The sequence below is a fragment of the Platichthys flesus genome, chromosome 15 (assembly GCF_949316205.1).
Source record: "Platichthys flesus chromosome 15, fPlaFle2.1, whole genome shotgun sequence".
Lineage (NCBI taxonomy): Eukaryota > Metazoa > Chordata > Actinopteri > Pleuronectiformes > Pleuronectidae > Platichthys > Platichthys flesus.
This window is the reverse complement of record NC_084959.1, coordinates 15,294,620-15,321,283: the sequence shown is the minus strand read 5'-3', so window position 1 is coordinate 15,321,283 and position 26,664 is coordinate 15,294,620. Positions and strand designations below refer to the sequence as shown.

The 26,664-nt window shown below is 42.5% G+C and overlaps 1 protein-coding gene across 9 annotated transcripts in view; it reads right to left on the bottom strand.

The window, feature by feature from the left end:
• The window catches only part of msi2b (musashi RNA-binding protein 2b), a 241,950-nt gene that overhangs the window by 197,327 nt on the left and 17,959 nt on the right, over positions 1-26,664 (bottom strand). Inside the window, exon 1 of one of the 9 annotated variants that reach the window (XM_062407107.1) lies at positions 9,182-9,510. The exons of the other annotated variants lie outside the window; for them this stretch is intronic. The gene's annotated coding sequence lies outside the window, so the exon portion shown is untranslated. Of the gene's footprint in view, positions 1-9,181; positions 9,511-26,664 lie in introns of those variants that run through there. 9 annotated transcript variants of the gene reach the window in all.

Here is a 26,664-nt window from a genome sequence, read left to right as displayed (position 1 = left end):
TTAACCGTTTACTCATATGGATGCTCAAGAGATCCACTGACATCGCTGCAGGATCTGATCATCAGTTAAGGGTTTTGTAATAGATGTATCATCAGTACATCAAGCTCCAAATCCTCGGGAGGGAAACGTCTGATTCACACATCACACCAGTTTACAGGCCGCTGTGAATGAGAGACTCTCCGAGAAGCTTGGAGAATGCTAATAGCTGCACAACTGCTTAAAGCCTCCTCGTGGCTTATGATTAAGTCTGTTGTTAATAAAAACTAAAAAACTGGTGTGTGTGCATGCCAAACAAAATAATAGCCAAAGTCAATATGATTTGCCTGATCCGAACGTCCCTCATATGCACCTGTACATGTACAAATACTCATAAACATATTCACATTGAAATGTTCATGTGGGGCTACCTATTGGCTTTGTCACTCACCCTTTGATATCTGCTGTGCTGCATAAAATTGAGGGTGCATGCTTAATCAATCAGTCCATTCATCTCTGTAATGCCTCCCCATTCGAGGGAGGAGCGGTGAATCCACTCAGCAAATTTTGTCTTAGCAACAGAATCAAAACATAGCCAAAGAAGGCTATCTGGAAACACTAGCACGTCCGTCTCTCCTTCCCTGGTTTGGCTACCAAGGTTAACCTGTCTCACAATGCTGCTTTTTTTGGTTTGGTTTTAGCCCCATGAGCCTGCACAGGTCAAAGTGGGATTGTTACAGAACAAGGAGTATGGTTGCACATTGTAGCCTCAGTTCTGTGACAAGAGGAGAAGCCCTCAGATGTGTCTCCCTGCTGCTCCACGAGTTGTATAATGACTAGTCCCTCTGGCCCTTTGATGTTTTTTATAGTACTGCTCAATTGGTTATTTTTCACTGCTCATTTGTAGCAAGTGAGTGAAATTTCAACCTGTTTCTTGGGTTATATACTGAAGATTTTATACATTAGTGTACAATATGGTGGAATAATGGGGAGTCAAACTTAGAGTGTGTGATCTGAAGTTCTTTGTTCTTTATTTTGTTAGCTGGTACAGGTATGTGTTAATCTAGAAACGTTTGCATGTTGGTGCATAGGAGTCCGGCCCTGCCCAGGTTTATCCAATGAAACAGCACAGTCAAGTAATGTCCCTGTGAACAAATAAGGCCAACAACGAAGGCTCCTTTTCATAATTCAAAAAACCCACTAACGCCCACTTAACATCTGTTTTTTGTGTTCCGTGTGAAAAGGTACAATTGGCTTTATTCCTGGGTCAAACCACTGCTGTAGTGACAGCTTTCATCTGCTCAAGCACTGATTGGCCGTGATGTAAATATGAACAGCTGGCTGGACCCACTACTTTTCACCCCTTTTTCCAAATGGTTTTCTGGGAACACACAAACACTGTAATGTACCTGCCCTCCATGGCGCTGTTTAATAAGAAACCCTGAAGTTGCACCTTATTTTTATATAATATATGGCCTTAACACAGCCAGGATAGCTAGCTGCTAGACCCCATGTGAGCTGGCTGAGTGGGCTGAGCTCGAGCCTTCAAGCAGTTCAATAAGTTATAAAACACATATTAACCAAACAAAGCTACTTGGATTGTTGTTGTTTTGTTGTCAGTCCGCGGTACATAGGGTACAACGTCACTCATTTGTGTTTCTATTCTTATTTTAGGGGCCAGTTGTATTGGTCTATACCCATAGACTGTATAAGGGAAGACCTTGCTGAGTACATGGCATGAGGGGGGATGGTGTAGCAGATGATTTGTTTTGGTGAGAGATACTGATGTGTGACATGTAGTGTCAGTCACTATTGTGAATATATAAGCTTTCATAAAACAGAAGTACATAACTGCCAGTGCCAAGAAATGTGCAATCAGCTCAGATCACATTGTGTGAGTTATCTGTAGGCAGATTATATGTTTGCACTGCAATCTTATTTATATGCCACTAACTGTCCTGTCAAGGATGAAAGCAATGTCTATATAGGAGTGAAAATGATTGTGATTTTCATCCAAATCAACAGCGAGGTGTTAGAACTAAAATGACCCAGGGTTTCTGACAGTTGTGTGTGTCGCCACACATAAAAAAGCTCTTTTGAGTCTGGCCAACAAATCAGAAAGCAGTTAACAATTATATGCCGGCAGGTACTATGACATCTGAATGCGTTCTTTGAGCCAGGTGTAAGAATTCAAGGGGTTTCTCAAATTAAACAGTGCCATGAGACCCAGTGTGAGGACTGTAACGTCCGGGGTGAGCAGTGAGGGCTCATGAGAAGGGCAGAACGGGAACTCTAGACCAAAGGTTCAAATAACAAACTCACACCACAGGTGGCGTTCAGCTGCAGTGCACCCCTGGGCTCTCTGCAGCATGCATGAGGACATCTGTCATGTAAATGAATCAACTAACGAAATGAAGAGAGACTCCGGTACAGAGAAGACCAGATTGAGACCTGCTCTGAGAAAGGACTTTAACATCGGATGTGGATGGAAGTATCAAACAACACAGCCCCATAAAGATGTACAATTTTCAGTTTAGGTCACAAAATTATTATTGCTTGGCTGATGTTGTCTGTGTCAATAAAAAAAAAGCCCGAGCAGTGAAGCAAGAAACTGAGCCATAAAGTCTGTTCTCTTGGTGGCATTACTGGGTATCATAACAGCGTCTGGCATAACCTGGATTCTGAGATTTGACTTCAGTGACCAGGAGAACAGGAGTATCTTGGCAACTTAATAAATCAAACTCCTCAGGTAATTTTGCTGATGGTTTCTAACTGAGCGAGAAGCTGTGTCAGAGTAATTAGATCACTGCTAATGCTACTAAAACTATGTGGTTATCTTAAAATTGAAATAAGAAGGAAAGAAACAACGTATTCTAGTTATATAGATAAAGAAATCTGGACAATTTGTTAACATTTATCATGGCTAATAAGAAAGAACTTGAATGTCTATGCAAGTACAAGGCAATTTAATTACCCCTCCAGGGAAATTGTACAAACCATGTGGGATAAAAACAGGACACTGCAGATAATATAATAAAAAAGCAATTTACATTCAACCTCATTTGTTGTCACCCGACCACTTCACTGCACGTCCACAGCACATATTTACACATGCATGTAGACAGACATGCACAATGCAGTGTACGTTTTTGTGTTTGATCCATTACAGTTTGAAATGATTCAAAAAACGTTCAAAAAGTCTTGATAACATTAAATGTCAATAGACATGAGAGCGGGAAGGAATGTGTAACAGTTGGGATACAACATAATTAACCCCAAATGTTGGAAAGAGCAAAGGATTGTCTATGCTTATATAACTTGAAGGTCCATGAGTTTTATTGTTCACTAAACAAAATCAGAATTACGATTGGGCTAAGCCAAACCAGTGGTGGTGATGATGGTCTCTGGAGATACTACTGTGGAGATGTTCATATTTAAATGATAGAACTCACATGGTTAAAGTTCTATCATTTACTGCCTCATTCTAATTCAAACACCAGTGTTAAATAAGTATTGAGTAGTTCTGCCGCAGCAACAAGGCTCCTTCACAAATTCTCCTTCTCGATTAGGTTTTAGCTTCTTAACTATTAACTTGCTAACCTTAAAATATGCCTGCATAACACTTTGTGTCACAATGTGGTCCTATGAGCATACAAGCTGGGCACACTGGCTGGTCCTTTACTTTGCCCATATCTCTTGAAATATTGAATATTCCGCATGATGACAGTCACCATATTGATTCTCAGCAATGACACAAAACAGCTAAGAAGTATTTTTTTTCACACTGACTGTGACCTGACAGTTAGGGTGCCACCCTGGAGGATATGAAAGTAAATGGCATAAAATAGTAGACTAGAGCAAAGAAGCTTGAAAGAATGCTGCTATATGTATTTGCAATAAAAAAAGAATGATATATATATATATATATATAAAATATCAACACTGTGTTATGTCATTAGATTACTCTTAATCCCTCTTGCCTAATGTTATTGAGACCCTTGCATTGAACATCAATATTTTTTATCAACATAAGAGAACTGTGAATGGGTTTTCTCACATTGAGCCTGCTTCTGTTTTTTTTTTACAGCTTCACTACCTCATAATTCCTCCATGTGGTGCTTCACAGACTGACGGTGGAAGGCTTGACATTAAGCTTCTAGCCACGAATGAAAAACTGTCGACATGAAAACAGAAAGTTAACCTAGAATGTATAATTCCACATTTTTCAGCCTCAGTATGGAACAGAATTTGCCTCTGAGCACAGGACTTTGGGCCCTGTTGTGCCATACTGATTAAGTTTCAAGATCAGACTTAGGATTTGCTGGCAAAGCAGATTTGAGGGTCACTGCCAAAAGTTGGCATTTCTTATCGTCTTTGCCTCACAATTAAGTTGCAGATCAGTCAAGGCCTTCGCGTCTGGAAATCAAATTCTTGCCCATTATCTATAGCTCATCTCTAGTGACTATACAATAGGGAAAAGGGAATTCTGTTGTGGTCTGTCACATGGCATGAAAGGCTTTTCATTTTCGAATTATATTAAATCTAATAAACCAATAAATACATAATAAATAAATAAAACAGCAATTTCCTGGAGAAACAACTGTGGATATACAGTATATTAAAAGAAAGCTGATACAATCTTGACAAGCAAATTTCCTCTCCAATAAGTCTGGCGCATTCGAAATGAGGCATCTCCATGCAAAAACAAGTTGCAGAAATTATTAACGATTTTAAATCCTAAGTCCCCAGTTTCCTTGAGATGGCAGACTCCAACACTTCATTCTGACAGTGCAGTCTATCCCGTGTGAGATGACTCTCAATTTGTGGTTTGTGTGTACATGTTGATCAATATGGAGAGAAAAACCAATCATGCGAGTTTGTGTTGAAACTGTCATCAAACACATTTGGTCTCAACCTCAAATACACTTCTCCTTCCTAACCACTGGTGCCGAGAAAGTTTGATGTATATTACAAGTGGGCTTAAACAGTATTGATTTTCAACACCACAACACAAAAAAAGGCAAACATTAGCTCCATTACTTTTGACATCAGACATTACATAGTTGGATTCCTCTAGTTATTTTGCATTTCACAGAAGTGATTAAAGCCATAAATCATTGAGTGTATTTTCCAGCAATCAATTACTGTATGGGGGGGTGTACTAACCATATGTACAGTACGGTATGCACAGAGCTCTAGGTCACCCTTCACGCTGTAAGATCCTGTTGAGCAGAACCACTCCAAGGGAGCTAATAATTTCACTCCTGTTTATATTCAAACAATGTGAAGGGCTGCGGCCCGACAGACAGACTGGCTCGGTAAACAAAGACAACAGCGCATTTTCTCATTAGCAGGATGCGTGAGGGAGGCCAAGGCATAGACATTAGTGAGCAAAACTGCAAGAAAACCAAACCAACCAGGTCATCTGCAGTGTTTGGCAACCACTGATTTTAATTTCAATACTACCGTACAAATAACGGCAGGAGTGGATTATACGTTAAACATGCTCTTTATCCTCCCCTCTAGTCACAGAGAGTGGTGTGTGCGGCAGGCGATTTGAGAGGGGTTGGGGGGGGGGGCTTTGCCAAATATTTATACCCAAATGCACTCCCCACACCTTTGGTAACCTAAAAACACAGTAATAAAATGACAATTGTGGGCAGGGAGTAGGGCTGCTCGATTAATCGCAATTTAATCGTGATTACGATTATGGGGTCAAACGATCTCCAAACTACTATAATCGAGCTGAAACGATTATTTGGCTCTTTTTTTTTAAGAGATGCGGATCGAAATTCAGTCCTTCCCCCAAAGCATTAAGCGGCCCAGCTGACTGGCTATCACTCTCAAGCAGCAGTAAGGTGAAGAAGGCGAGTTGTGTGTGTGGTGATTGGCGCTGCAAAAAACAGCGCGAGTGGAAAAGCAGGGAGGGCAGCAGCACATCATGTAGCGGCCCCGCCACGCAGCTCTATTCTCAAGCGCGCTCCCGCCTGGCTGGTCAGACCGGTCAGATCGGACCCGCATTTCCCCCGCGCCGGTCAGTCGGTCATAGAGTGTTAGGGTTGCCATCATTAAAGGTTTGAATAACCAGGCACCAATATCCTGGTTTCACGGAGGATAAGACACGCAGCCGTCATCGCTGTTTACCGGAACCGGAAGGGATTAAAAAAAATACAGCATAGACTTCAGAATAAGGGAACATATTAATAATCGTTTAAATAATCGTGATTTTGATATTGTCCAAAATAATCGTGATTATGATTTTTTTCCATAATCGAGCAGCCCTAGCAGGGAGAGAAGGACGAATTTGAATTATCACCTTTATGGTCATGGCATCAAGCAACACTGTCCTTCAGGAGGTGTACAAGGGTGTTCTGTTGCTGGGGTGGGAGCAGTGATGGACCAGCTTATCTTTGAAAGTATTTCTTTATTCTATTCTTTATTCTAGAGCGTTATTTTGAACGGAAAAAATGAATCTACAGCCGATCGCCCATTGTCGGAGGACTATGTGGTCTCAGGGGCAAGGCCCGGGTAGAGGAAAAACAGAAATCATCACAGTCACACCTGCTTATCCTCACATCCCCCCCTCCCCCCAGGGAAACCACAAACCTTCCCCTACATATTGTCAATACACCATTCAAAACCACAGCTTCAATATCTGCTCTCTTTCTGGGTGGATGTGCAATCTCCACAGTTTCTATCCACTAGAAGCTTTGTTGCCCGACCTTCCTAGGAGCACACGAGCTAGCATCATTCATTCAAACAGCTCGAAAAACACTCGACAGAAGAGTGGTTTCTTCACGTTTAACCTGTTGCGGTATATTAAAGATGAAGGTCTCATGTCAGCCACGTCTTAGGGACTTCATCTCCGGTTTCATAATGGCACGGCCTGTTTTCACTCAAAACTTTGGCCAACGTCCTGCCAAGCATCCGAGGATTCAGTGTTGTGTATACACTTGGAATATAACAGCCCGAGGGTAACTGCTAAGCACTGCACAATGAGTGCAGGGATAATGTGCATTCTTTTAAGATCATGCTCAGAGCGAGCAACAGGACTCTACTTTTTTTAACCCTCACTGTTTCAATATTGCCACATACATACAAAAGCAAATAAGCCTCTTTTGGCTGAGCGTCTTCCATGGTGGGGGGGATTTTCATTTATAGCCAAACTAATTGAAAAGGAAACACGGCAACTTTCAAAGAATAATTGCTTTAACTGTTCAACAACACACAGCGGCAGCCTCTGGTAGGGGCTGGTTTCATTTGTCATCCCAACTCGTATGTTTAATCTCACGAATATCAAAGAAATAAATCTTGCTTCAGTGAATTTGCTTGCTATCACAAAATAGCTAAGCCCACTGCCAGATGAGAGAAACCATGATGGCAAGTTAAAAGTAGCAGCTGATGAAACCTTGTTGTGCAGTCGCACACTTGTTACGAACAATGTGAACATTTTTCATAATCTCGCTTCTCGTTTCTGCCGATGTGTCCTCAACAGTTTTTCATTTGAAAAGTGTTTGAGAGGAGCCAGTTAAAAGTCATATCGGATCTTCTTAGATAAGCCAAGCTGACATTTATCCCCATCACACATCACACTATAAACTACAGCTGAGTGAGAGTACGGTGTGCAGAGCACAGTGCTATTACACAGGCAGACACCCACCGCATCATTTATCCTGCTCATAAATCAGCCCTCTGCTCTACTGCACTACCTGCTCCTCTTGTCCCAGCAGATCTCACTGACGTATCATTATATCTCATATACATCCACTAAAATAACCTCTACAGAGCCAAAGAGCCTGGGATGTGTGAAAATGAAAGCCTTACCTTCTCCCCATCCGTCTGTTTGGATGATGCTTTGCATTAGCACGTCAATTAGGCCTGTGATCTATGCTTGTTGTTTTACTGCCTGCTATTTTGTCTGTGTTATGGTTGCGATGAGTAATGCTCGGGGTTGTATAACGCACCATGTCTTCATAGCAAGTCTAATCTTAGGTCTAAGATATATCACTGCAGGTGAGAGTGTCTGCAAAATGAGGACATACTGTAATAATGAGGATAATTGAAGGGCTGAGTCGACCCTGGGTCCTGCATCAAGCTGCGCATTGTCTTTGCTGCCTACCTCATGTGGCGGTCATGCCTGAATTGGAATTATACGCTCCCACCACCCGTTCCCACTCCTTACACACCCACCTATAGATTAATTACATATTTATATAATTATTATATTATTTATTTGTCTTATGTCGACATCCTCCTCTCTGATCCCAACCTGACTGCAACAAGTACATATCATCTGAAGCTCTTTGACACACACACACAACTGGCCCGTGACTTACCAGAATCTGGCATGAATGAACTTCTTTGGCAGTCTACGAGTCTCTAAGGATAATCACTCAAATTAAATCAAGATGAACAAATTTAAAAGCACAGTTTATGGTCACTTTATTAAACACATTTCCGTTTCATGCATGCCGTTCAGATCGTTAACACTCTTCATACTAATCCTATTGGCACGTTCAAATTAGCATATGTTGTTTGTCATATCCCTCGGAGATTTGTGACGTTTTCAATCCAATGTGCCAGACGCGAATGGCAGAGAGGAAGAGCAACAATTCCCGCCAGACATGTATGAAGAAGCTGAGTTTTAAGGTTTTCTGGCAGACGAGGGCAACAAGACATCATTAAAATGGGAGCGAAAAAAAGAAATGACTGAGTGAGTGCCTGATCAGCAGAGTGGAGATGATGGTAAAGAAAAGAAGCTTCAAGGGTTAACATCTGTAGGGATTAGAGATGCTGCTCATCAGGCAGGCAGGCAGGCAGGGGGGGGCTGGGGGGGGTGCTGGGGGGGGGGGGGGGGGGCAAAACCCCGGGTCCCGTATCTGCAGGGGCCGAATCAAGGCTCTGTGGAGAAAGGCAGCAAGGCAGTGCAGCAGCACTCAGGCCTGCAGACACACTGTGTACCCCTTCACTTAGCCGGCACTCAACTTCTGATTCAAGTGACAATGCCACGGAGCGAGAGAAAAAGCGAGGGAGGGAGAGAGGGAAAGTGTGATGAAGCAGTGGAGAAGGTAAGAGGCTGTCAGCATTAGAGTGAACGAGAGAGAGAACATTTTTAGTGGAGGTGAGGAAAAAAACCCAACAAGGACCAATTTATTTTTTAAACTGTGAAAGCTCAAATGAAGAAAATAAAAGGGCTGACACCTACCGAAGTTTAAGAGGAGGGAAAGTTATGTAAACTCCACCGTATTTTCATTACGTTCAGCAGAAGAATAACACTTTGGATCAACTCCCCGCGTTCACTCGTCTCCCCTTGACTGCCCATTGCCACCGCCGCCACTATTGCTTCACTCCCCCTCGCTCGGCGTCCCTTCCTGTCTCCGCTTTGAAGAGCGCCGGTGTGTTTGTCTTGCATCACACCTGTTTGTTTAAGCTGCAATTGACGCTAGAGACAAAGCGCGCCTGTCTCTGTAGACTGGGCCGATGCAGGCCTGTGGTTGCCAACAACACAGGGCTCCCTCTACCTCTCGCCCCTCTCCCTCCACTCTCGCTCGCCCTCTCTGTAGTCTCCTCTCTCGCGCTGTCTAACAAGGGAAATGCAAAACACAGAGTCCTGGTAATAATTCCTACAAGCACAGCGCGGCAGAACGCTAAATACTCCCAAAGCACCTCAGCTTAGTCCCATGGATAATGCAAGGTAAAAACTCTGAATGCAAATGCACTGAGGCTCGTTTAACTTCGACTTATCACCCCAATAACACCAGCAGCATGTTGAGACGCAGCACACCGGTTTAAAAAACAGGTAGCGCATTATCATCTATAAATATAGCATAAGCTAAAAGCTGACAAAATCTAGATCACTGTATACAGAGATAATCCAGTGCGAAAGATCTTTCCCTAAAGCTATTCAGATCACCTGCTCCCCAGTCTTAGTCAGCACCTTTGGATCCATGCTACATACAATATGATAAGCAACGGACATGTGGAATTTATTTACCGCGGTACTTCTGGTTTTAGAGTCACAATAGGTCAGTCTGGCCCTGCTATCAGCAGTCAACGTTATTCCCTGCAACATGCCAGAGAGGATTCACCCCTGCTATGTCAATATGTGTAATTTGTTTCCTAGATGCATGATACATAAGCACAAATTCATATTTAAATAATCAAAGCTACGGTGCAACACACAAAGGGTTAAGACTGGGTTTTATTTGCCCTGTGGAACAACTATGTAGGCAAAAGTGAAGGTCAAAGGTTAAGGACAAAAATAGACCAGCAAGGTTAATATTCCTGCTTGTTTTGTCATCTAAACTGGACAAAACAAGCAACCACTTTATTGACAGACTGGAGAAAAGGCCAAGACCGAGAAGTCCAGTATAACTTAGCACACGCAATCCAGCATCTTCGGGCTGAACAGCACTTTGAATATCAAAAAGGTGGGGAAGGTGGAACATTATTTTATTTTTATTTGTGGAACATATTCAGAATAACGTTTGGTGTAAATACAAAAGGTTTCATTGCAGCGATGTTATAATGTCGTTTTTATTACCTTAATTATTTGAATCACCTTAAAAAAGGAGAAAAATCTTCAAAGTCAGAATAAGGGAGTCTAGTGCAAGGTGTGTTTACACAAACAAGGACTTGGCATGGTGTAGTTTGTGCAAGCTTAGATGTGAAAATATGTGAGAAATAGGCTCGTGCAATATGACCGATGATATATTATATTTGATAACATATGCATCCGTTGTAAACGAATAGTTTCAAAGTAATTAACAAAGAATAAATATACTACATACATTCTATATTTGTTATGAGTTCATTTGAAATTATTTGTTTACAACTGGTTCAGGTTTGGAGAAATGAAAAGTTATTTATTCGTGGAAAAACCACCTTGTTTCTTAGAGCATCTCAGTGCTTTTCTCTCTCTTTTGGTGTTTGTTTGTTCCTTTTTCCGTATGTGCCCCTCAGGTTTGTATGCACCTGACAAGAAGTGGAATTGAAGTCAGATGTGTACCCCTGGGGGGGGCTCTCTTGTTTTTTCAAAGCCTGGGTGAAATTTTCTCCAAATATTTTGTCATTTGCCACCACTGATGGACAAAAATCACAGTGGAAACCAGGAAGGTCTTGTGTATGTCTCTCAGTGTTGGGGAGTGATACAACACTTTACAACAGTGTTTTCACTTTAGAAACTGAAGGCTAAATTCATGTTTGTTTTCAGAGAGCGCTGGAGGTGTGTATGCCCATCATGGAAGGGTGCAGTATTTGCTCGGCTCGTATTAATATTCAGCTACCACATTTGCTCTTTTACTAGTAGCCAACCCAAGTGTAAACAAATCATTCACAGCTTAAACATGCAACAGTTCCCATGCCGCTTGACATTTAGCGGAGGGTTAGGTCAATACATAAAAACAGCACATTATAAGATCTATATCACTGCAGAGAAGGACACAAAAGTTAAATATCACACACGTAAACAGTGGGAAACATTCGATTAAGTTGGGTATCAGGGTTTAAATATCTAGATCGAGCAAAGGAAACTCATCTGCATGAACAGTAAACTACACCTGCCAACGCACACAAACACAAACCTGTTCGCTACCTTCCCTTCCTTGTCACCGTTTCCACATTTGCCTTCATAAATGAGTGAAGAAGCGCTCCCGGGTGTGTTCTCACTCCCCGTTCAGCTCTCCTGTCTCTGCTACTGCGGCTGCTGCTTACGCGCATCTCTCCCGTGACTTCCACGTGTGAGTCACTGCTTTCGGAAAAAACCACGCTTCATTATTGAAGCCCGAGACAAGTTGAGAAAAACCATAACAACAACGCTTCCTGAAAGAGGTTTTAATGTTTGAACGCCACACAATCTCATTAACATAACTAGATCCGGTTAATATAAATGTGACAGTGACAGATTGAATCCCTCCGAGCTACGTGCCGTCCGGCAGGAAGAGGCGCCGGGGAGAGAGGGGTGCTTCGTGGTTTCATTTGCTCTAACCTTGTTATCACTTCAGGCAGAAGACGGAGAGACAGGTAGACAGCACCAACTCTGAGCACCACTTGCCGTGCGCCGGACCAGACCCTCTACCCCCCCTCCCTCCACCTTTCTCTCAACCTTCCCTCTCCACCTCATATAACAAGAGTCCCCCCCCTCCATCCGTGAGCCCGAGGGAGAGAATACCTGCAACCGACGCCCAGTAACATGGCAACGGGAGTCAAAAGGCCTTCATGCCAGATGCACGGCAGGGTGCTGGCATTTACCCCCCCCCCCCCTCTGCACCGCGTTTCATCCCCCGGCTCCGCCCTGGAGCCTACAAGAAATCAACTGTCCTTGCTTTCTCAGCTGCCTCCCTCTTCCTCGAGTTGGAAAAACAATATTCTACAAAAGAGAAGAGGAGAACTTCCTGCCCTTTTTTGTTGTGCAGGCCAAACAGGCAACTTATTGAAGTCCACTGAGTGACTCCTGCTTCTACACACACGCACTCCTTTGAAAGACCAAAAAACTGCGATGGAATGAGTGGATGCCTCTTTTTTTTTTTTCTTTTCAGACAAACTGAAACAATATGAATGTCGTTTAGATGTGGACCATTAGTAAGGTTTCGTTCTGTGTGTATTTCCTCAAGGAGGAGGAACACACACTCAAAGCAGACCACATTGTGTCAGCTCCTGTCTGCGCACAGCTGCCTGTTGCTTCACAGTGTGCCTTCCTCCAAGGTTTTAAATGGGTCACACATTCAGACTAAAGATGTCAGAGGTTATGCTTACACAATTGAATAACAGTGTGCACTTTGTTAAATATTGTGATAATGATTTTATCTCATTTCCGGGAAACTGGAAATTTGGTGCATTATGGTTTTTGCACCTGAAAGTGCTGTTAGATTTCATAACACTAGATTAGACATGAACTGGACCTTATGTCTTTACAGATGACACACTGTAAATATTGTTACATAAGATATTATTGTGCATTACTGAGTGCATTCGTTCTCATTTTTTCATCACTATTGCAATCCATCAATATTTTGAGATTTTAGCTGTACTGGGTTCCAGGCCCTCTGTCAGGGGGAGTCAAAGGGGACAGTTGACCCTTGGCCAGTCCCACGTCTCTCGCTCTCTCTCTCTCTCTCTCTCTCTCTCTCTAACAGTCTCTGTCTCCCTCACGCAAACATATTTGACATCAGACACCCAAGCCCCTCCTCTCCGTGTAGCTCATGATCATATGTGGGTGGAAGATTTTGTCGTAGGCTTTTCCCTGCTGACATAGCTGCTGGTCAACGTCGACTGCTTGTGTGAGTGGAAAACGTTGATGTGAATTCTTTATCTCTGGCTGTAAATGTTTGCTCCCTCGATCCACATTAAAACCAAAAAAAAAGAATATCTCCTTTTTGCAGCTATCTGTCTGTGGCTCGCATATCTCAAGATCAGTTCATCCTATTGGCGTCACACTTGGTAATCGTTGTTATTATAAAAGGCCCCAAAAGTGCCTCATCGAGATTGGTGTGATTTGCATTACAATCAATTCAATATCAATACAATTTGAGGAAACAGGTGACCAGGGATCTGCAGCAGCAGTGGCTGGAAATCATCAACGGGGGTGAGAGCGGCAAAGACAACCGATTCTCCAGTTCCAGGTTCCGTGTGACTTCAGCCGACTTTGAACAAACAGGTGAACAGCTCTCAGAGCAGCGGCGGTGGCACAGCTTCAGGAATCTGCTGAACGAGTCCAGCAGCTGGTCTTTACTTGCCGCGGCTCAATTACTGCGGGTCACTTTTACAGTTTTAGAAAGAAACGCTGCCACCAGCTTCATCCAAAGGTCAAAAAAACGGCCTCTTCCAAATAAGCAGGTTCAGAAAGAGCACTGCACTAGTTTTTTTGTTTTTTTTTTCAAAAGAAGGCAAAAAAGTACCTTGAAAATGCTGAAACCACTCACGGGAAAGCTGAAGAGTCTGACCATCGTGACTAGGTATCAAATTAATTTGTTTTGAATATTTCCAGGACTCAGCCGATGCTGCTGTGGCAGCTGGAGCGGCACGAGAGGTTCTGGAAAGGATGAGTGCAGCTAATGAAGAGAGATGTAGAAGAGGAGGAGGACGGCAGCCAACATGCTGCTGCGGGGGAGCCAGCCTGAGCAGAAGCAACAGGTGAGGGTGACAGCAAACACACAGATAGAAAATTATTATGTTTATGTGTTTGAAATCTTTAAACAACCCCCTCCGCAGCCTCACCATCCATTCACCCACACCCCCTGTGACCGTGTGAGCGATGCTGTGAATGAGGGGCTTCGAAATTGAAAAATGGCGTGTCCCCCCTGTCCATGAACCGTAATGGCTGCCCTGCAACACACCACTTCATCAACCTATCCGAGTTCAGACTAACCGAAACTGGAGTGTTCGAGCCTGTCAGTAGAAAACATTTTTAAATAATGAGGTAAATAAACTAAGTGTGTGAGGTATAATGATTTCTGTGGTTGTAATGCTGAAGCTGCACTTGACATAAAAGACCATTGCTGCCGCATTATGGTGCAAACCTCTTGCAATTACTCTAAATCTAAATAGTCCCCCTTCAACATAACAAATCCAAAGTCAGCCCAGAGATTAGGACCAAATGAAAGATGAAATAAGGACTTACACAGAGCTGCCGGCATCTTTTGCCCTGTGCAAGCGTGAGGGGACCGCATAACAACATGCCAATATCAATGAAGTGTGTGTTTATTAGGTAAAGACAAAATACAAGATTATCTGTTTTCATTACTGCTGCAATGGGGTGGCACGAATGCAAATCAACGACAACAACATCTTGACGCCACTGAAGGGAAACTTGGGCACTGAATTTCATGCATCTATTTTAAATTTACATATTCAATGCAATCAGTGATGGTGATGATGCATCACAGTCTAACTGTTAACACAACTGTTGTAGTCATGCAGTATTGGGACACAAAGCAATCCAGTGTGCGCTTATTTTCCACGTTAATAATTTATATGTTTCCTGCTTTGCACCAGAGCCACTGGGGACTCCTCCAGCCCACACTTTAACATGGAGCCTTCAGAGAAGGAGAGGTGTCGTGCTTGCTTAAGGAGGTGCTAACCTCACCGTCTTGTGCAGTTCCCAATGACAGAGGGAGAAGGACTTGCCCTGAGTGAAGGAGCTTGTGGCGAGCTCATCGATCAAAGCCTGGGAAATGTCAGGTGGCAAGTACAAGGCAGAGTTGGGGTTTTTTTGCGCAATATGCTGGAGCTACACCTCACAAGCTATTACAGTGAATACAAATGTCATATATACAATGATCATGATGCTTTTAAAAGTTACTTCATGATGATATAAAGCAAACTGGAGGTCCAGCCAGGTATGTGACTGGCAGCTTCTCTGTCACTAATTTCTGTTCTAAATGCCACCAGAATTCAGAAAATTAGCAAATTATTCATTAACACACATTTAACAAGTCGGTACATTATTTGCAAAGGGTTTGGAATACTGCCAGAAATACTGTATTTCCACAGAAAATCATTAAATTGGAAAAATGCTTTGTCACCACTGATTTCTGTCTAAAATAAAGCAATGTTTAATTAATGCTGTAGTTGACGGCGTCAAATAAAATCAGTGAAGGAATTCAAACACAAACCCCAACCTCTTCTCCTGAGAACTGATTACCCATGTTGCGCACATCTCATTCTGTGGCTGTGGAGTAAAGCTGAAACCATTAGCAACTATTTTGATCATCTTCAAAATGTCTACAGGTCCAGCTATGAGACATATTCTTATTTAATAGGAAATTGAAATGAATAAATCATTGCGTTTTGATGTTGAATCTGCTTCTACTCGTCTGATTAATTGTTAAGTAAAATAATATTTAGTTGCAACCCTATGACAAAAAATTACTGTTTTGTATCTGGGGTAAGAGGCAAAATCAATAAATCAATGAAAGGTTGGACCTCAATTATCTATATAAGAAGCTATATAAGAAGATTCTGTTACAACAAATGATGATGATATGAATCCATGAAGAGATACTGTTTAAAGCCGTGTGGTTAATGTGCTTCCTCTGTGAAATATCTTTCTGAGTGGCTGACGCTGGCGACCTGAATTGTTCCAGAATCAAGCAGGTAACTGCAGTTTAACATCCAAATGTTAAACTAATTACTCTCTCCCCCTCTGAAAAATGGGCCGCACTGTGCAGCGGAGGGCCACTGCAGGATGCCACTTTACAGCACAAGGAGGAAATATTCCACCCTTCCTATGCAACATAAACAAGATGCAACGATGTGCTGCAGAGGAGAGGACAAAAAGAAAAGCATAACCAGCAACCGACAGATGAGAAAGTTATAAAAGCAGTGAGGGAGGTAGTTTTCTGTCCAAGTCTTTCCCTTATTTCTTCAGACACAGCAGTGAGCTATGTGCGTATTAGTCAGGGACCTGATCCGTTCAGTGCATTGGAGAAAATGGAACAAATGGAGAAACTGCACCTTAATTACAAAACTATTTTTGCTGCAAACAGGAGCTTTACAAGTACACTAATCAAATTACAGAAAGGCATATAGTCCTGTGAAAAATGTTCATCATCTTTTCCTGTGCATGGCTGCAAGCATCACATTTTTCCCACCACGTAAAACCAGTAAAAACAGAGGAACTTTATGAGACAACAGGGGACACTGTAAGGTTCTTATGGATTTATGTAAAAAAGTAGTTAAGATCTGATGTTTAATAATTAAAACACTAAAGAATGCAACATACGAGCTGTGTACAAATCTGAGAGCCGATGGTTTCATACTTGGATTTCAATTCAAATGCACTTCTGGACAAACATGCAATTTGATCAAGTCATTTGAAAATAGTGGCTTTAGGTAACCTTGGTTGTCTAATCCTCTACTTTGGTACATTATAATAAAGGTTCAACCAATTTCTTGTCATTTCACCACACATTAACTCAGCAGGGCAGACTGAATGTTTCCCAGTGGTAAGTATAATCATCATAAAAATATAATCTTTCAATAAGTGTGCATTCCAGTTATTTTTGCTCAGTTTATTTAGATTCCCTCAAATAACATGTGTGCAAATCTTAAAATGTCCTTTAACAACCACAACTGGTAATGCCACAGCCGGGCTGCATATACTGTCCTAAATATCCAATATGTGCTAAACTGTTAAAATGTTTAAATATCACGGGTAAATCTTATTCAAAATAATGAAATGATCACAATCTGGCATTCATAGGGAGGGATGAAAGCCAGTGCAATAATAATTACATACTGATAATGCCAATGCAAAATGAGATTTTACAATTTATATATATTTTGTTGACATATGTGTAGCTAGTAATATCAATGTGGTATAGTCCTATGTTTTCATTGTCTTTAAATATGTAACATCAATTAAACCTGTTCCAATATTCATCAATAGAATCTGCAGTTCAAGTCTAGATGTTTGTGCAGTATATGTGCTCTCATGTAATTCCCATGCATTAGCATGAGGCTAAAACGTCGATCCCCTGCTGCGACCTTGACCTTTGACAAGTTTGAAGGGAAAAAAAAGATCAGTCCTGACCTGACCCCCAAGCAGCCCTCCAAGGTTAATCCAAATTGGATTAAAACTGCTTGAGTTATCACTGACAGAAAGACCGACAGACGGATAGATGGATGGATGGAAAGAAAGATTAGGGTGTAGCTGTACTTCAAAGATTACAGATTTGCCTTACCCATGATCGGGTGCTTAATTGCTTCTTTGCTAATGTGGCCAATATGTCTCGTCACAACACTGAGATGAGCCGAGCTTGTCTAAGGCCACTCCGGGGTGGACACACATACAGTGGGTGCCATATTGTAATCCAACAATGTCAGCTCTGACAAAGAATATGAGGAATAAGGGGAGTATAATGAAGGCCGCCCTCAATGACAGCACATTTGCAACTGTAATTTAAAAAGGCAGAGATATTCTATCAGGACCTCAGCAAGCTCTAATTTTAAATATAAAGCACAACCTCGCCGAGCCGGATGATGTAATTTAAACACGCTGTCAGTTTGACTGTGGCCTTCGGAGACAAGAACGTGGCCACTGACATTTGACCGGAGGCCAGGAGAAAGTTATGGCGGGCGACAAAGAGACAAAAGACAAGAGGGGCAGTTTCTGTGACGACCTCGCATTGTTCAAACGGATAAATAAAAGATGATAAGCGTGGATTAGAGAGGCCATTTTGTCTGTGGTCCTCTCTCTTTCTAGTCCCGGTGACTTTGAGAAATATGTCTCTAAATTTAGCACCGGTTTTTTATCAAGCCCAGGCAATCCGGGGGAAAGAGGGACTTGGGAATAGCGAGCGCGAAAGAAAGAGACAAGGTTGAAAGGTATCTAAAAGACAGGTGCGGCAGACAAAAAGATTGAGGGTAGTGAGGGCGGGTGGGGGGGGGGGGCATTGTCTGTGTATTCCTGTCAATCACTTGCCAGTTTGAGAATGAAAAAACATCTCCACTAGCACCCCACATCCCCTCCACACACACACACACACACACACACACACACACACACACACACACACACACACACACACACACACACACACACACACACACACACACACACACACACACACACACACACACACACACACACACACACACACACACACACACACACACACACACACACACACACACACACACACACACACACACACACACACACACACACAAAGACGGTAGAGCGAGATACATCAGGAAAAAGAGACGTGAATTTCAATTAAGCTGCCGAGGAAATTAAACTAGTGTTACAGTTATAAAGTCAACCAAGCAAATAAAGACCGCAATACTGGGAAGAAGGTTTGGGAGAGATTAGACGGATGGACGCGAAAGGAGACGAGCGCCCTCACACACACAGATGCAAATATACACGGCGGCCAACAGAAAGCCAGATGGAGGACAGATTGAAGGTCAGGAGAGGTCGGGCACAAAGCTCCTCTGCTCTTTCTACTCTCTGTCTGCGAACTGTCCACTCTGTGGTGTAACCGGGGGGGAGGTAGGCTCATTAAGTGTTGCTGCGACATATAAATACCAATAATTTTAATGAATCCTTTGCCACTATTTGCTTTTAATGCATTCATAGGCGCCGGTGGGCTTCTTTTTTTTTTCCGTCCCCAAGTGGAGCTCCTGTCTACTTTATGCAAATGAAGCACTTCAGACCTCGTAGTTTGCCACTTTTCAAATCTCTGTGATCTTATGAATAAACTTTGGACACATTTTTTTTAAAAAGAGATTCAGAATTCAGCCGCAGTTTAACATCAATCTCGCTCAAATTAGCTTCAGACATTTGCTGATTTCAGTCTGATCGACTGGTGTGGTCCGAAGAGATAATGATGCTGGATGTCCAATTTCAAAACTTGGCTTACTTTACTGACAAGCAGCCGCCATTCAACTGCTGAATACATGTCGGCTGTTAGCGGCAGAGAATTGCATCACACATGAAGATGTGTTTTTATTGCTTGTAGTCGCCCTTGCCAGCTCCTCACCGCTGTTCTTCCACTTGGAATGAATTGAATCTTGTCATTCAACACTATTTTAGTGGTGGGAGTGGATTTCCCTCCTTCCCTCTCCGCTGGTGTCAAATTACCTTGTTTAAACTGTCACCGTGGAGATTTACATGGGAAGCAACAAATATCACAAGGAGAAAAAGCACTGAACACCTGACCCGCCACGTTGTGTCCACAGAAATCATTCAATGTCACAAGTATAATGGTGGACCTCAGTGTTTGAAAAGTTACAGATCTTTTTGGCTGCGGATTAACTGCCCAAGATGCATAATGACATGCGTTTTCAAACAGATTTAATTTATTCACACAGAGGATGAATGAAGTCCAAATGAATACTAAACACCCCCTCAATTGGGATTCATCCGAGGTTGCTGTTTATTCATTTTCCAATACACACATCTGCTCGATATTACATGGGAGATTAACTAGTTCCATACGAAGGATTTATCGGAGTGGAGAGTCATCATGCACCTGTATTCCCTAATGACGTATGTAAGGGCTTTACCTCTTAGTCAATTAGACAGTTAAGTGGTTGTTACGGCCTCATTCCACCAAGGTATTTTTATTTACTCATTTCTTTTTGCCGGTGTTGTCCTTCACTTGGGAAATCCGTCTGAGGGTCAAGAGTATTTCAAGGATATCTATTTCGCAGATTATCCAATTGCAAGTCATCAATCAGGCAATTCATGCAACAAAACCATCATCAATTCACTTCAGTGTCGCCGTATTTCATACAGTGCATGTGTGGTTTATAATGCTGTAAATGCCCGTATTCATTTGACAAAAGTTAATGAAGAAAGAAGGTGAAAATAATTTGGAGCAATATAAATGCAAAGCGAACAGAAGGTCAAAGTTGGTCTAATTAAAAGCGCTATAAAATTGTCTCTCGTGCCGTAAAATCACTGCATGTAGCTATCAATTAGAAATCACAGAGTGGTCTTAGTGATAGTGGCCGAGGAAATGAATCTGTCAACACTTTTCATTTCTGTACGATAACCCCCCGGAGAAAATTAAGTCACAAAATAACCGTTACAAGCTGGAATTGACCTGCTTGTGTATCACCTCCGTTTGATTATTTCTCCGTCTCCACTACTTATCAGCAGCAGCAGAGGGAAAACAGGGAGGCTTCTCTTTCCTTTGTGAGGTTGTTTTTGCATTTTCTCGCGAAAGGGGTCTTCTTTTAAACGGATCGAGGTGAGAGCACAGGCTGTGGTGCAAATTCATGGCACCGCCACATGTAGAGCATGTCGGTGCGAGAACACATTTCTTGGCAATTCTGTGACCAAAGCTGCTGGTGCAGCTGCGGCACACCTGTGGTGTGGCCGCAAAAAGAGGATGGATTAGAAGGAATAAATTAACAGCCCACATGGAAGAGGCCGTGTCAATCACAGTCAATTAAATTAGGTCTTCTCATTCCCTTTAAAAGGGAGCTGACCCCCTTCCAACCATGTGGCAAATTCAGTTTCACCATAAATGAAAGACCAAGGAGGCTGCCCTAGAAAACCCTGCTGAACAGATGGGAACTGTCTCTCACAGAAAAGTGAGTGGCAAATATAAGAGATTGAAAACGTGCTGCCAAGACATGTGATATGCAATTTTAAAGTTGAATTAATTGTACTGAAAGTATTGAAATCTCACAATTGGCACAATAAATCAAATCTGTGAACAGCCAAGCTTGACACTTTGTGGTAATTACAAAGAACTTTGGCTACTTGTTGGCTTGATTTAAATAGAGAGCATTTAAGTGCTACCTGACAGGAGTTAACATCGCCTTTTATTAAAAAAAATAAAGAAAAGAGAAAAGGTATTTATGCTCAGTGGAGGGAGTGAAAGCTGAGTTGTGTGACAGGGTCACTGGCACAAAATGACTGACAACTGGGTCAACAATTGATGGAAGTGGAGAGGTTATGGATGGTACGTTATTGTTTGATATCATCTGAAGGTGATTAGCACATGTTGAGAGCAAGGGGCAACCTCACGTGTCTGTCTGTCATAACCACTTTTATTTCATTAATTAAACGTCCATTACTTGCATGTTGTGCACTTACTGTTGATTTTTAACACTGCAGCATCAAGCATATGCTGTTTAATTTTGAACATAGGAAATGATTATTTCAAGGTTCCTTTCATTATTTGAAGCCAAAGCATTCAAATATAAATAACTTTGTATCTCCGAGCCAGTATAATCTAGTAGAAATGGTCCAAACAATCAGACATAAAATTACAGTTTTACATGATATGTCCCTGATCTGGCTCTTTTTCCAACAGGCCGGTGATCACCACGCCCTCGGTCACGGTGTAGATATGGTGTTATATCATACACATGCACACACATTTCCTCTTCATATACAAACCTTATTTATTCATGTTAAATATCCCTTTTTTTTGCAGCTATACAAGTATCTCGCCCCCCACTGATGCCAGATTGTGTTTAAATTAAATATAAAATCGAATCTCTGGGACGGGCACATAAAGAGTCAAATTCAAATTATGGCGAGCCCACATGAAAACACAACACACATTTATCCAGATGATAAAATATGATGTGGCTGACATTGCCTCGTATGAAAAATTATTGGCATGAGCCAACATGTCAGCAGTATAATCGTGAATGATGCATTGAGGAGAAAGGTCACAGCTGAGGAGCGGGGCATTATGTAGAGGAACAGCTAAGCGCAGACTTAGATGCGGTGATTCAGTATTGAAGACTTGCTGTCTAACACATGCATTGCGTTTATATTTTTTAAATCATGCGACGTGACACACCGCGACAGATGCAACATGTTGGACACAAATAAACATCCGACTTCCAACACGGTGCAGGTGGGTGATAAAGGGGAGAAAGAAAAAAAAATGCCACCAATTTCATTCCATCTCCATTTTGGTAAAGAAATTGTACACATTATTATGGAAGTGAATGACAGACCACCCTGTAGGGGGGAAAGGCAGGGGAGGGTCCCCCCCCCTACAATAAATGTGGAGCAGCATGCCTGCCTGCCGGAGCTCCTGCGCATCCTCCCTGTCATGCTTTGTTACAGCTCAACCCAGAGATTCTATCTGGTTCTGCCTACCGCCAACAATACCATGTAGATGTTTCTGCCACTGTGGCCATTTGGGAGCTATTAAGCAGAGTCTGGGCGAAGTACAAGCATAGCAGAAGCCTTTCAGTGGCTCCTACATCAGGTGGAAATCACAGTGATATAGCACGAGGATTGGAGCGGTGCTGAACGCACAGTCCTTATCGCAGGTAATTTCATCTCCCGTTTCGGAACTACTTCAGCACTTTTACATCTGTGACACAATTTTGTGTTAATACTCTTGAAACCGTTCCATCCCATTGACCTTCTTTTATCTTTTATCAAGGCACGTCTGTTGAAGTGAAACAAATTGCCGATAATTAAGGCATGTTTTAATTAAACAACAAAAGAATCAATGGTCTGAATGCTTTCGGCTAATTACATAATATTTTTTGCATCAGAGTGAAAACAGACACACAACAGTCACCTTCTAGTTAAGATATTCGGAGGTTTAACACACACAAAAAAAAAAAACAGGCCTCACGCAGCTGCTGAGGGTGACAAGCAAAATAACAGTGCGAGTTCTGAAATATGTAATTACAGCATAGAATATATTTCTGTTTGCTGCTTGTTATGTCTTCCCTCAAGTCTGGTTATTGTTAGAGTGTTGCTCTATTGACTGTGGCAGTGCAGTGACAAAACCAAGAATTAGACTGGTTTTCAAGAGCAGTAAAGTCATGAATGTGGATGTTAAGTGGAGCTAAAAGTGACACGAGGGCAGCGCGCCGGAGGCGGCCAGACGGCTCCCGGTTTCGGCCGGATCCTTCGAGGTGGAGTTTGCTTGTTCTCCCCATGTTTGTGTGGGTCTTTCCCAAAGTACACTGGCTTCCTCCCACAGTACAACCACATGCAGATTGGGGATGGTTGATTGAAGACTCTAGTCTGAACGTAGGTGTAAATGTAGGCATGAATGGTTGTTTGTCTCTGTATGTTGGCCACTGTGGTGATCAGTCGAGTGGCGTAACCCCGCCTCTCACCCAATGTCAGTTGGCACTGGCTCCAGTCCTCTCCCCATCCCCCCCACCCTCAAAGGATAAGTGAATAAATGGGTGGATGGATGATGTATGAACTCTTAAAAACCATAGTATTCTCCTCTTGCATTATGCAACATCAAGTGCACTCTCGGATCCTGAATTCCAGCTGAACCCCCTAATGTAGATAGTGTATATTATAGATATAGACGGTATAGATGATGGAAGGATGGATGGCTGGATAGCTGGGTGGAAAGAGGGAAGGAGGAGTCAGTGACAACCAATACTATCATGTAAGTAATGGTATGATCCAAGCATTTGTCAAATTTATTTTTTGAATTAAAATGATGTAACATAGCTTGAGTATGGATTCAGTGATATGTTGCAAGCATGAAGTTCAACCGGAGCAAAACAAAAAAATAAATCTATTGACCATCACCATTAATCTCTCCAATAATGGCACGACTAACCTGACAGGCTCGTCTTGCTGAGAGAATATCAGTCTTAATCTGAGAGGCAGGTGCCCTAGAAAAAAAACAATTCGAACCAGGACAGGACATGAAAACCGCAGAGCATGAACTGTCACACAACGTCAAAGTGAGAAAGCGCAATCTGGCCTGGGAGACTCCAATGTGTTGCTCTACAATGACAACTGGATCCGGTCACGAGAGAAGACCGTTCACACAGACATGAAATCATCAGACTTCGGCGCTACGTTCACAGTCACTTATAAACGGGTGAGGTGACCGATTAAAAGAAACCAAATCAACCACAAGGCTGCTTCACTGACACATTTAACCAAATGTGTGACTGTAATTCAAAGATACAGGCCAACATGAACTGTTTTACATGTTTTCTAATAAACCGTGGTTGTGCATTGTATTTTGTACAAGTGTGGTCGCTTTTATGCAATATTACACTTACAGTATACATCATTATGTGGCTGGTTTAGGGGCCCATATCTGTTTTGTTGGCACTTTACAACAAACACTGCAGCTGTAAAGTTGTTTTGCTATTTGCAACAAAAAAGTGACTATAACCTTATGATTTAACAAACAAAACATTGGATTTTACACAAACAAACGATACAAATTGCACAGATATATATATATATATCTGCAGTCCATAGGGTGGTAATAATTGCACATGTAGTGAAACACCTGAGCCTCTCTTGCTGCAGGACATAGTGTATCTCACTATTTGTTGTACAACTCCCACCATAAAGTCCAGATTGAGAGTACCATCGCTTTCTTTTTATCATTTCCAGTATCTCACGCAAAAGCAATCTAAAAAATGGACCAGTTCAAAAAATTTGAATTAGAAAGGCACCTAACTCATCTGCCTCTTTAGCTGCCACGTACAGCTACTCCTGGAAGTGTTTCAAAATTGTGTATGTTGCATTATGTTTTCCCACTGGATGGGTGGAGACTTGAGATACTTGAAAAGGAAACTGAACATGACTGTCTAATCCCCCTGTCACATTATCGAAGGTCAGAGTCGTTGTTGGTTAGTGCTGACCAAAGCCATTTAGACTGTCAGCAACATTGTTCTGAGGAGCGACCTCTAAACACACACTGGTCCTTTACTGCTGTTACCTGTAAATGTATTCTCCTTTTATCCTTTAAGTAGCTATGGCTACCCTCATAAACCATATTCATATATGGTTTCTAATCTATTAAAAAATAATTGAGGAAAATTTAAATAAACAGTTTTACCATTTATTTTATTTCTTCACACTTCAAGCGTTTTCCAGTGACTGAACAGAAAGCCACAACGCCGCTGCACTAACATTCTGCGATTTGAATGGTTAACAGCTGATTTAATTTCTCTCTCTATAAGGTTCATGAGTAAAGATAAACAAGACACGGCCCAGTGATGCGTCGGCTCTGCTCTACCTGATACACATTAAACTTGTGTGGGCTTGTGCTGTGTTTCCGTGTGTGTGTGTGTGTGTGTGTGTGTGTGTGTGCGCGGCCACAGAGCAGCTTTGATAAGAGGTCTTGAGGGTTATAGTGGACCATGCCCTCCTCTGCTCTCCTCCCTTCTCTATCCTGGCTAGCAGGCCGTCCTCATTACTGTCAGTCAGCATCAGGTTTAGCGGTGCCAGGCTCCTGCACGGCCCTCTGTCCTCTCTGCCCTGCCAGCACTAGCCCGCCTGACTGCTGCTGCCATTGGTGAGCATTGTAAGAACCCCTAGAAAACCTTATTACTCCCGACTCGCAGACCAAGGAGGGCCGGAGCGGAAAACAGGGAGGAAGAAGAATCACACATGTGTACACTGCACTCCATTTATGAAGCGCTCTGGCAATTACTCAACGAAAATACACATTTACACATCATTCCTCTTTCCACTGAAGAAAGGCATTAAAAAAGGACACTAGATATTATTCTGAGAAGTGTGGGGGGGGGGGGGGGGACATGCATGAATCAAACTGAGCATCCCGTACGAACCGTTAACTGGGTCACTCAGTTGGTGATTGTGTCTGACCACCAAACAAACAGTCATTCATACGTCTGTGCTGTGGCCCCATTTTCATCTGGAGCAGTTCCACTGAGGCCGCTGAAAGCAAAGGAACTGACGGGTCAGGGATTTAAACCCATCTCCAGCCTCTGCACAGCGGCCATTAGCGCAGGGGGGGGGGGAGGGGAAAAAAACAACTCCTTGTGACATCCTCCATCTAAGAGAAACGTTTACTTATGTCGTCTGCACATCTGCTTTTTCCGGGGTCGAGGGGGAGAGTGACGCTGAAAAATTCCCATCAACTCGCTTGTCACTTCTCTGTCATCTTGGTCTGAGTTTTCTTCCCTCGTCATACGACTGTCTTGGTCACAGTGAAATGTTGGTGCGTTTAGTGTCAGCTGTAAAAACCCCATTTCCAAAACTACATGTAGACATACAGCAAATGTCTTTTCGATGTGGACGTCATGGCCGCTCACCAGGAAAGGACCTGTGACATGATGTTTGGGTAATAGCCTTCGCGATTCAACCCTCTCTCCCGACCCGCTGTCATTTGAACAAATTCTGCGAAACGTCTAATAAGAAATAATCTCCCCGCACATCATAAATATGGGGGAGGGCTTGTGGTCGTAAACTGTGAAGCTAAAGAAGCAATATTGATATGGCATTCTGTTCCACAT